Source organism: Astatotilapia calliptera, chromosome 22 (assembly GCF_900246225.1).
Source record: "Astatotilapia calliptera chromosome 22, fAstCal1.2, whole genome shotgun sequence".
In the NCBI taxonomy this organism is placed as follows: Eukaryota; Metazoa; Chordata; class Actinopteri; order Cichliformes; family Cichlidae; genus Astatotilapia; species Astatotilapia calliptera.
Genome location: NC_039322.1, coordinates 10,139,696 through 10,152,238, shown reverse-complemented (window position 1 = coordinate 10,152,238; position 12,543 = coordinate 10,139,696). Strand labels below are relative to the sequence as shown.

General features: G+C 37.7%; 1 pseudogene; it reads left to right on the top strand.

The window, feature by feature from the left end:
• Positions 1-12,493, top strand: part of LOC113015383 (class I histocompatibility antigen, F10 alpha chain-like) — a 30,497-nt pseudogene extending 18,004 nt beyond the window's left edge.
• The last annotated feature ends 50 nt before the right edge of the window (positions 12,494-12,543 follow it).

The window sequence follows — 12,543 nt, the reverse complement described above, 5'->3', positions numbered from 1 at the left end:
CTGCACCAGACTGGGAAGAGTGAATCTACAATAGGCAAGCAGCTTGGTGTGAAAAAATCAACTGTGGGAGCAATCATCAGAAAATGGAAGACATACAAGACCACTGATAATCTCCCTCGATCTGGGGCTCCACGCAAGATCTCATCCCGTGGGGTCAAAATGATCATGAGAACGGTGAGCAAAGATCCCAGAACCACACGGGGGGACCTGGTGAATGACCTGCAGAGAGCTGGGACCAAAGTAACAAAGGTCACCATCAGTAACACACTACAACGGCAGGGAATCAAATCCCGCAGTGCCAGACGTGTTCCGCTGCTGAAGCCAGTGCATGTCCAGGCCCGTCTGAAGTTTGCCAGAGAGCACATGGATGATACAGCAGAGGATTGGGAGAATGTCATGTGCTCAGATGAAACCAAAGTAGGACTTTTTGGTATAAACTCAACTCGTCGTGTTTGGAGGAAGAAGAATACTGAGTTGCATCCCAAGAACACCATACCTACTGTGAAGCATGGGGATGGAAACATCATGCTATGGGACTGTTTTTCTGCCAAGGGGACAGGACGACTGATCCGTGTTAAGGACAGAATGAATGGGGCCATGTATCGTGAGATTTTGAGCCAAAACCTCCTTCCATCAGTGAGAACTTTGAAGATGAAACGAGGCTGGGTCTTCCAACATGACAATGATCCAAAACACACCACCTGGGCAACAAAGGAGTGGCTCCGTAAGAAGCATTTGAAAGTCCTGGAGTGGCCTAGCCAGTCTCCAGACCTCAACCCCATAGAAAATCTGTGGCGGGAGTTGAAAGTCCGTGTTGCTCGGCGACAGCCCCAAAACATCACTGCTCTCGAGAAGATCTGCATGGAGGAATGGGCCAAAATACCAGCTACTGTGTGTGCAAACCTGGTAAAGACCTATAGTAAACGTTTGACCTCTGTTATTGCCAACAAAGGTTATGTTACAAAGTATTGAGTTGTATTTTTGTTATTGACCAAATACTTATTTTCCACCCTGATTTACGAATAAATTCTTTACAAATCCTACCATGTGGATTCATGGATTTTTTTTCCACATTCTGTCTCTCACAGTTGAAGTGTACCTCTGGTGCAAATTACTGACCTCTGTCATCATTTTAGGTGGGGGAACTTGCACAATCAGTGGCTGACCAAATACTTTTTTGCCCCACTGTAAGTTTCAAAAACTGAATTTTGGAACTGAAATTGAATGGTGAGAAGTGAAACTGAAATTATTCAAGAGCTGAATTTTTAAAGGATAAAATGCAGTTTCAAAGCAAATCAATTCATTTTCAAAATATAAAATTCAATTTCAATTTAGTGATGATCATTTTCAAACCATAAATTCAATTTCAAATTAGGCTAATTCAAATTCAGTTTTCAAAAGCATTTATTCAAGTTGCAATTCAGATTCAATCTGAGCAATTCAAATTCAAATTGAACTTATTCAAATTCAGTTTCTGATGGCACAGATTTCTGCCCATCTTATGTCCCAAACTATTTGATGATTTCCGGGTTTAAACCGTTCGTGATGCATTTTTAAGCGTTGTGACTCTGCTGTCTCTCCAAACAGTCCATCAAATAAAACATCAGTGAGGAGGTCTGATGATAATCTGGTGACAATAATTAAAACGTTTATTTTAAAAACTAAGTACTATTTTAATTTTCATGAAGGTTTAAAACATTTTCACACAACAGCTGCTCATTAAAGTTAACTAAAGTTCATTTAAGTATCTTTATAAATATTATTTTTATTTTATTATTATTTAAAAATTATTTGTTCAATATATGAAGAGCCACATGTCATTTGATGCAGTCTATTAAAAGTTAAAAGACTCCTACTTTGTATTGTCTTCAGTATTATTCACCAGTTTTATGCTTGTGAATATTTTCTGTTTGACAAACATGCGCACACATGTCGTAACTAACGAGTAGTTACACCCGGATATGAAGTTCACTGTTTTTCTGGTGTTATTGCTTAATTAACAGCGCAATGAGGTGACTTTTGTTGTGGCGTGTATAAATAAAATAAAATAGAATTCAATTGAACTGAATTGAGATGCAAATTAAATCATTATTACTTCATAATATCAGATAGTTTATGTATGTAAAGTGCGAGTACACTACACATACCATCATGAACTAATTTTGGTATCACTGCTGAATGATCAATAAGAAGCTTCAAAGATATGGGAAGTAAAACTTTCTGTAACAATTTTAAGCTTTAAAAAAAATCTATAAAAATAATATAAACAAAGAAGAAGCATCGATATGCTTCAATCAGTTCATATAATTTGTAATCAAAAATTGAAATGCAAAAGAGAACAACTCACTTCAGAGGTCATGCTGCGTAACAAAAGCAAAACAGATTAAAAAGAATATGTATTTTGTTTAACAATGAAAACAAAATAAAAATATAGTTAAATTAAAACCTATAATGCGTTCAAACCATCAATCATGAAAACTGAATTAAACTAAACTGAAGGATAAACAGACAAAGAGGGAGCTGAGTGTAAAAGCGAAGCTCTCAATTTACCGGTCGATCTACGTCCCTACCCTCACCTATGGCCACGAGCTGTGGGTAGTGACCGAAAGAACGAGATCGCGGATACAAGCGGCAGAAATGAGCTTCCTCCGAAGGGTGGCTGGCCTCTCCCTTAGAGATAGGGTGAGAAGTTCGGCCATCCGGGAGGGGCTCAGAGTAGAGCAGCTGCTGCTCCACATCGAAAGGAGCCAGCTGAGGTGGTTCGGGCATCTGACAAGGATGCCCCCTGGGCGCCTCCTGGGTGAGGTGTTCCAGGCATGTCCCACCGGGAGGAGGCCCCGGGGCAGACCCAGGACACGCTAGAGAGATTATATCTCTCGGCTGTCCTGGGAACGCCTTGGTGTTCCCCCGGATAAGCTGGAGGAGGTGGCTGGGGAGAGGGAGGTCTGGGCCTCTTTGCTTAGGCTACTGCCCCCGCGACCTGGCCTCGGATAAAGCGGATGAAGATGGATGGATGGATGGATGGATGAAGGATAAACAACAGTTTTAAAACTTTCTGTGAATAATCAGGTTCAAACTAGAATTTGAAGTTTTGAAGAAAAGAGGATCAGAAAAATGACATTAAAGACTGAATATATATTCATAAATCTATTTTGTGTTTTTTGAAGGGACAGCAGGATTATTACAGGATGTCCTTAATGTGCTGTAGTTTTTCTTATTGTGTTATTTAAAAAATAAAAGAATTTATAAATCTGTGTTCCTGAGATCTCACAACATTAACTGTTTCTTACAGTGACCCACTCGCTGAAGTATTTCTACACTGCGTCCTCTCAAGTCCCAAACTTCCCAGAGTTTGTGGTTGTTGGGATGGTTGATGATGTTCAGGTTGATTATTATGACAGCAACACGGAGAAATCTGTGCCCAAACAGGACTGGTTTGCCAGCAACATAGATCAGCAGTACTGGGAGAGTCAGACTGCAAAAAGGAGGGGTGACCAGCAGTGGTTCAAAGCCAACATTGAGATTGCAAAGCAGCGCTTCAACCAAACTGGAGGTTTGTTCATGTTTCATTTTTACTGATATTCAGTGTTGGGACTAACGCGTTATTAAGTAACGCGTTACAGTAACTACGTTATTATTGTGGTAACGAGCACGGTAACTAGTTATTATGCCAAAATCAGGAACGCGTTAGTCGTTACTGGGATTTAGATAGGGTCGTTACTCGTTACTTCGTGTGGTGGCTATCGCGGAGCTTCCACAGATTCAGTAACATTAGCAAGTGGTGGAGGCAGCAGGTGGATGAAGGAAAAGGGAGGCAGAAGGAAAAGAGACCCGAGGCGGCCGCAGGTCCAAGTGTGAACTGAACTTCAGGTAAGAAGTTATGACCTGCAGTCTCTCTGGGTCAGATATGAACCAAGCTTAGGTGGAGTTTATTTTCGTTATTCTGACTTTTTCCGTACTGCGTGCTAGCTAGCATGACGGAGTTTCTATACAGCTGGGTGGTGCTATGATGTTAACGATGTTAAACTTTATTTTGTTCATAAGTTATTAGAGTTGCCAACCGTCCCGTCTGGTATTCAGAGAAAATATTACGCGTTTCTTATTGAGGTGAAAAGGAACAGTTTGTCCCGTAATTCAGCTACAATGAAAAAGGCACAAAGCTGGAGTTATTCTGTGTTTACGCTGCACAGCTGCCTCTTCTTCTTTCATTCTCCCCCCTCCCTCTCCTGTTTCTACTTCAATCATGAAACTGATCAATGATCAGCTGATCGGCTCTCTTGTTTGTTTATCGCTCACTTTGCGCCAGAAACAGGAAACCAGCGGATGTCGCGCTAAACAACAGCAGCACGTTTAAGCTTGATCAGCTGTTGTTAGAATTTATTTAATATTAATTTCTAGTATCAGCTGATGTTTGCTGGAGCCACAGCTGTAAAGCTGCTGGTCATGATATCGGTTTGGTTATCTGGTGAGAGGGAAACATGAAGATGAAACCAGGAGATGTCCTTACTGAATCATCAGAGCTGAACAGGTGATGGAGAAACAGGTTTACCTTTTAGGTGACATGAATGAGTTGAAGGGAAGTTATGAACTGTTTCTGAGAGACAAATAATAACAGGATCCTTTTCTAAGTAGCTGACAGCTGGTAACTGTGCAGGTGCGGATCTAGCAAAGTGTTGCCAGGGGGGCATGTAGGGCATTAACGGGAAAGGGGGGCACAAAGAAATACTTTTCTTTCTTATTCTCATTTAAAATGTCTAGCTTTTAAAAAATAATTATCTGAATCTTACAACAAACAATTGATAGATTGATGCATATATACCATCAAAACAGTGCACATCACTGTCACAACAGTGTTTATTTTCATTCAAAGGCTTTATGATTTTTCCTATAATGGTGGGCCAGTCTCTAGTAAAAATGTCCGGGCCAATTTTCTGTCCCAGTCCAGCCATGTATGCAGCTCATCTGCAGTCTGGTGTTGCCTACATCTTCCTATTCAGAAGGCAGAATTTCCGAGTTCTGAGTACAATCAAAGCACCACGACTGCAGTTTTTGTGTTGGATGTAAAAGGCGCAAATGACGCTGTGACGTAGGCTAGAATCATGGCAGCAGTCAATGACGGTCCAGGCGTGGGATTTCTCTCGTGGAAATATGCACATTATCTTTTCCTTTCTATTGGTAGGTGGCACAGTGCACTTGTGGCAAGTAAGCAAGCTAAAAGACTGGCAAAGTTATGGAAGAAACACATTAACAAGAGAATTCTGAGTAAAACCAAAGTTACTTTCCCTAGTAACTAGTTACTTTGAAAGTAACGAGTAACTTGAAGTAACTGAGTTACTTTTGAGAGAAGTAACTAGTAATGTAACTAAGTTACTATTTTAAAGTAACTTACCCAACACTGCTGATATTTGCTGTTAATGTTTTCAGTGTGTTTTGTTTACAGTAGTAAACAGGTTTGCACACATTAAATGTTTCATTCAGATTACAGATTAAAATTATGAACATAATAATACGTAATAAATGTAGAACTACAGTCTGGGAAACTTTCATTTAATCCAAACAGCTTTAATGATCATGTTTGTATGAACTGCCATAATTTAACTGTTTAGTTGATCAAAATAATCAAATAATAAAGATAAATTCATGATATTTGAAGTTTTCGGTTTATATTTAGGATTTTTGTCTCTGAAACCTTGATGGTTGTTTTTGCTGCAATTTCTTAATAATCGATTATTCAGAAAATAATCTCCAGAAAATCAGCAGGATCTAAATAATCAGTCTGAAGTGTGTTTGTTTTACAATTATTGTGAACCAATATTTGACTTTTAATAAAAACAATCCTGGACTGAAACTCTCCTTCAGTGGAAGCTTCTAGAAAGACCTCAGGACAGTCCGGTGTGTAGTTTTCCCGCAGTTATACGATTTTTGTTAGAACGATAGGAGGCTGCAGAGTTTCAGAGGATGGAAACTTAAACCCAGGATCAGGATCTGAGTCTGCTGCTCAAGATCCATCTTACTGTGTTTGTCTGTTCCTGCAGCTCACAGGAAGTCGCTCCGTGTCTCAGTTCAGACGACCCTCACAAATAATCACATGTTGTAATAAATTATAGAAAAAGAAAATATGTCAGACACCATCAACAGCATCTTAGGATGAAATAATTTATCATCTAGCTGAGATGTTAAATGTGCTGTGATGTCACAGTTTTGACAGCAGTTTTTCCAGATTCCATTAAACACATAATAATATTAATATTAATATTATGTTATATTTAATACAAAAAGTAGAATCAAACAGGGTTGACTTTGTAACAGGCTGAAAGTAGAGACAGCTCAAAGGCCCGTTCACTGTCCACGGCCTCTTTATGAATGGATTTAACTAAATGCATGAAAATAAAACATTCAGCCCGTTTTCATGAGGAAATGTTTTCAGGATTATCTTTCATTAGCAGAGGTTCCATAAATAAATCGGTGACAAACTTAAAGCTACTCTGTGGAAAATAAATAAATATTTAACTTTTAGTTTTACTTCAATAGGACAACAGTTTGGTGAGAAGTAGATAGACCAAAAATAAGAAACACAAACTAACAGACAGACGTTTAACAGCTAACAGTTTCTCTAAATTTTACACTGATTTTTATTTATTCTTTATTTATTTAAAAATAAGACCGTAAATATGAGTTTCAGTCTATGTTTAATATTTTTGGTCCCAGATTTAAAATTTAATGTTTGTTTTTTTTACTAATAAACAACAACCTGAAAATATAATCAAGGAAAGTAAAGTGTTAAAATGTCTTATTTTTCCCATAAACTGGCTGAAGGTTGATTATTAAGGTGGTGTCGTTAAATCAGGACGCCGTAAAATTTAGCAAGAAATTTCCAGAAAGCGGAGGAAAATAACAGCGTTCTGGGTCACTGAGCTGCTTTTTCCAGCGCTCAGTGACTAGTGATGTAATATTCAGGGTGGTATCAACAATACTGATCCGACACCGATACTTTGTACAAAAACTTAACGTGTTATTGTATTTCAAATTATAGCTTCATAATGATCACAGGACATCAGACTACTTGTTCTTATTGTTTAGTTATGAAGAATTGTCATATAGTTGTGAGTTAATTGACGCCATTTGAACACGTATATCTGGTCATTTAACATGTATATACTTGCCTGGACTTTCAACAAAAACATCAAAGGAGTAAAGACAACACCAGCTCATCCCACATTCACTTTGTTGCTGCCTATAAGGAGGTGTTTTTGCGAGATTTCCATGGACATTCACAGCGTCCTGATTTATTGATTAGCAATTATATAGTAATATAATAATAGTAATATAATTTATTAACCAAACAGGCTGGAAAAGTGTGGTGTGTAACTCCACATGTTCATATAAAGAAAATACCTGTGATGATGCACCGAGGCGTTTCTGTTGGCTTTGAGAGCAGCGATGTTATAAAAGCAGGAATGACTCCTCGTGTCGCTCTCACCTGTAGACTGTCGGCTCTCATCACAGCATCAGTGGCACTCAGGTTCCTACTGAAAGACACCCACAGATCTCTGTGCTACACATCCAATAATATCATTAACATGAATGTTTTAATATTTTTAGTGCAAAATCTGATCTGGTCACAGCGCTGAAAAACACCAAAGTGTCCCAGCATGGAGTCAAATTCAAAGTCGGAGTTATTGTTTCAGTCCTCTGCTCTTAGTAAATGTAATAAATTTGACAACATGGTTGTAAAATCTTAGAGGAACCTTTTTCACCTTTTTGTCAGGTCACAGCACAAGAAATTAACTGATTTATCAAAAATTATTTCTTGCATAGTCAACAATGATGACATGAAGCATTTGCTGGAGCCTGAAATACTGTAAGTAGAACTCCAGATTAGATTAATGTCACATGATCATATTAAACAGAGACACCTCTAGAAAAACCTCAGGACAGTCTGGTGTTTAGTTTTTTTTTTGTTGGAGGATTTTGTTGGACTGATGACGGCTGCAGAGTTTCAGAGGATGTAAATTTAAATCCAGAATCAGGATCTGTGTCGGCTGCTCAGGATCCAGCTTAGTGTGTTTGTCTGATCCTGCAGCTCACAGGAAGTTGCTCCACCTACAGCAGCATAGATAACCTGTGCAGTGATATCTCTGCAGGCAGGACGTAGATGTGCTAACGGGAGAAAATGAATTCTGTTTTTTCCCAGTGTCTTTTTCTAAAATCTACATTGTTAATGATGACTGGTTTTAAAAATCTTCCAATGAGACAAAAACAGCCATAAATGTAGATCCTCTATATGTTGATCACGTCTCTGTGTCAGTGTAAGACTTTAGTGCAGCCTCTCTCTGGTTCACTGCAGTCTTTGTCTCTGTGTTTCTCTCAGGTGTTCACATTTACCAGCGGATGTGCGGCTGTGAATGGGATGAAGAAACAGGTGAAGTGAATGGATATCACCAAGAAGGTTATGATGGAGAGGACTTCATAAGCTTTGACCTGAAGACAGCGACATGGGTCGCTCCAAAACAACAGGCTGTCATGACACAGATGAAGTGGGGAAATAACAGAGCTATGATGGCTCTGTATAAGTATTACCTCACCCAGATTTGTCCTGAGTCACTGAAGAAGTATGTGAACTATGGGAGGAGCTCTCTGATGAAAACAGGTAAAATTTATGACCAGAATTAGATTGTTAACCAAAAGTTATATGTCTCAGTTTATTACTTAATATGATATTAAATTAACCTTTTCATGCATGAATTATGAAAACCTCAATCAGAGCTTTTTTTTCTTGAGTACTTTTATTCATCTTAAGGCATGAAAAAAAGATTTTTCAAGTACTTTTCATTTTTAAAGAGTATTTTTACATGTCCACTTAGTTGTACAACAAACATTTTGACTTATGAATTTGACAATATATATATATATATATATATATATATATATATATATATATATATATATATATATATATATATTAAAAATATTTTATAACAGTATAACAATTTATGTAACAACTATAACAACTGTAACCCTGCCTATGGAGTGACTCATCAGTGTTCAATGTAGTGGTTTATGTGCAAGTTTACCATCAACACTGACACAAATACAAGAAACAGATTTTGAATAGTTGTCCACTGTAGTGACCCCTATGTGTGAAAGGGTTTTTTGACACATTTTTTAAATTTAATATAATTTTATAAACTACATCACATCAAAAGAAATTGGTATGGTTTTAATAATAATAGTAATGGGCGACCGTGGCTCAGGGGGTTGGGAATCGCATCTGTAACCAGAAGGTCGCCGGTTCGATCCCTGGGCTCTCTGTCCTGGTCGTTGTGTCCTTGGGCAAGACACTTTACCCTACTTGCCTACTGGTGTTGGCCAGAGGGGCCGATGGCGCGATATGGCAGCCTCGCTTCTGTCAGTCTGCCCCAGGGCAGCTGTGGCTACAACTGTAGCTGCTTCCATCAGTCTGTGAATGTGAGAGTGAATGAATAGTGGCATTGTAAAGCGCTTTGGGTGCCTTGAAAAGCGCTATATAAATCCAATCCATTAATAATAATAATAATCTTGTTGGTTGTTGGTCATCATAGCAGATCATCTTCCACAGTTTTAGCTCTGATATACTCATTTCTAATCCTTCTCACTCCTTATGATAATTTTAATATCATCAGTTCTGTCTCCTGTATTTGTCTCAGTGCCACCATCCTCAGATATTAAATCACAGCAGGTCTCACTGCCATCTTCTAAACCTTCCTTTCCACTCTTGCTCGTCTCCATCCACTCCACCTTGTCCGCGCTCTTTTCTTCACGTCTCGTCTGCACTATGCACCCCTCCAGCTCAAATACAAGTAATAGTAATAATACAGAAAGAATGAACTGTTTGTCTTTACTCCACAGTTGTCCCCAAAGTGTCTCTCCTCCAGAAGTCTTCCTCCTCTCCAGTCAGCTGCCACGCTACAGGTTTCTATCCTAACAGAGCCGAGATGGTCTGGAAAAAAGATGGAGTGGAGCTTCATGAGGGTGTGAACAAAGGAGAGATTCTCACCAACAATGACAGGACCTTCCAGATGAGTGTTGACCTGGATCTCTCATCAGTCAAACCTGAAGACTGGCACAGATACAGATGTGTGTTTCAGCTCTCTGGTGTGAACGAGGACATCGCCACCAAACTGGACAAAGCAGTGATCAAGACCAATGAAGGTGAGTCTGGAATCAGGATCAGATGAGTGATGAACATGGGAAACACACACTTGAATTACTGCAATACCCTGTGGTTCATGTTGGATGAGAAAGTTTGTTTGCTTTGATATTCTTTCTGTCAGCTTCTGTCAGAATAATTTTAAGACCTAAATCAGTTTAGACCAAGTTGTGTTTTTCCACCACATTTTTTCCTTGCTGAACATTGATGAATATAAAACATGTTCATGTGTGGCCACTGATTATCTGACTAATGGACAGTTTTAGAAGATTAAATAGTAAATTGGGGAAAATGTATATTTTGAAACATATGTTCAAATTTATTGGCAGTGTATTGAAATTTAATTTAATGGCAGAACTTTTATTGTTGGAATGAAAACAAACATTAGTGAGACAAACATGTAGTGACCATAAACGAAGCTCTTGTACATGATTGTTATCTGATTGGAAACTTTTTGTTCTCACCTTTTGTTTGTTCTGTGATCCACAGGAAATTCCTTCTCCCTGATCATCCCTGTTGTTGTTGCTGTGGTTGTTCTTGCTGCCATCGCTGTGATCACATTCATTATTTACAAAAAGAGGACAGGTGAGAAACAAACTTCCTGGATGTTTCTTGTATAATGCAACAACAATGATGACATAGTGCAAACAATAATAATGATAGTAAGAGTAATATGACTTAATTGAAGTCATTATTAACAGTTTTCAAAAGAAAACAAACAATGCACACAGGATTAAACAGGTAACAACCAAAAGCAGTGTAAGCTGAGTCTTCAGATTAATATTTAAGTATTTTAACACTTTCTCTGCCAGCAGGATGATCAGACTCTTTTAAATCCTCAATATATTACAACGATATTCATTAATCATGCTCGTTGTGTTTCATAACTTGCCCCTTCATTTCTCTGCACATGTAGATTTTTGTCCAGTTACTTCACTTTTTCTTCTTGTCTGTTATTTACTTTTTTCTGCATCATTTTTCTTTCTGTCTTTGTGTTTTTTTTGTTTTTGTTGGGGTTTTTTTTTTTACACCTGAGCTACAGTTTGGTTGTCAGGGAACAAAATAACCACCAACTCAGTTATTGAAACCCAAACATTGTTTCTCTTTTCTTAACCATCAACTCTGCCAAACAAACACATCCTAAGGTACACCTTTACCTGCATTAGAAATGTGTACGTTCTCTACCTTCAGTCGCTTTACTTATAAATTTAACACGAGCACATTTTGTGGGAAAAGTCAGAATATATCTATAAACACATTAGTGAGTAAGCCCAGTGTCTATGTTTTTAATTTTACACATTAAATTAATGCTTTTGTCCAGATTACAAAATGAAAATATGAAATTATGTTTGATGCCTTGTACAATACATGAAAAAAATTGTGTTAACATTTACAACAAATTACTAACATGATGTATTTTTTCCTTTTTATTTCAGAGAAACGTCCCCCATCTCGTAAGTTACACATTGTCCCTTTTCTCTAATCTCTTGTCTACACTAAATTAAAAAGGGTTTCTGTACTTTAATCTAAACAGTCTTTCAGGGCTGTTTCCTGTTGTGTTCGATTGTTGTAAAAGTGACAGATGAGAGCAGGATGTGGACTAACATTGTGTTTCTGACCCTACAGCTGTAGAGAACCGTGAAGTCAAGGAGCAAATGCTTCCTCAAGCCGAAACCACAAACAGCTCTGCACACAGTGAGTTACTTCATATTTGTGTCTCATGTTTTAGCTTTCTTTTAAAACTTATGTAAAATAGTGGCTGTACTAAAATCTCCTTTTTAAATATATCCAAAAAAAAGTGCTTTAGTATAACTAAATCATATAAGAGAAAGACGCTTTCAAAATAACGTTTCATGAAATGATTTAACAAAATGAAAACAAATGTGTTAATTCCATTCAGAAACATATGAAGTAAATACTCGATTGAATCAGAATTTTAGATCTTAATGAAACTGTAAATATGTTATTTGTGGATCTGAACAATCCTAACATTTATTTTATTTCTTTATGTCTACAGAGAACATGAGAGAAGACGTGTCAGCTCGTTCTTCTCCATAAACTGGAATTCATTGAATTCGTTGATTCGTTGATTGTTCACAGACTTTAGATCTGTTAAAAAGATCTAAAGTCTAAAATATAGTTGCAGATGCTTATTAGTCAAGATTTAATGGAAAGGAGTTTGAAAATGAGTTGGCAAATGTTTAACATATACATCATAATGGTGGCATTAAATTATTCTGAAGATCTAACAAAGATGTGACCACCTGGAGAGACGTAAAACACAATAAAAACAATATGAAACAATGAAAGCATCACAGCAGTCTCAATACAATCATAATTAAACCTTTGTATGT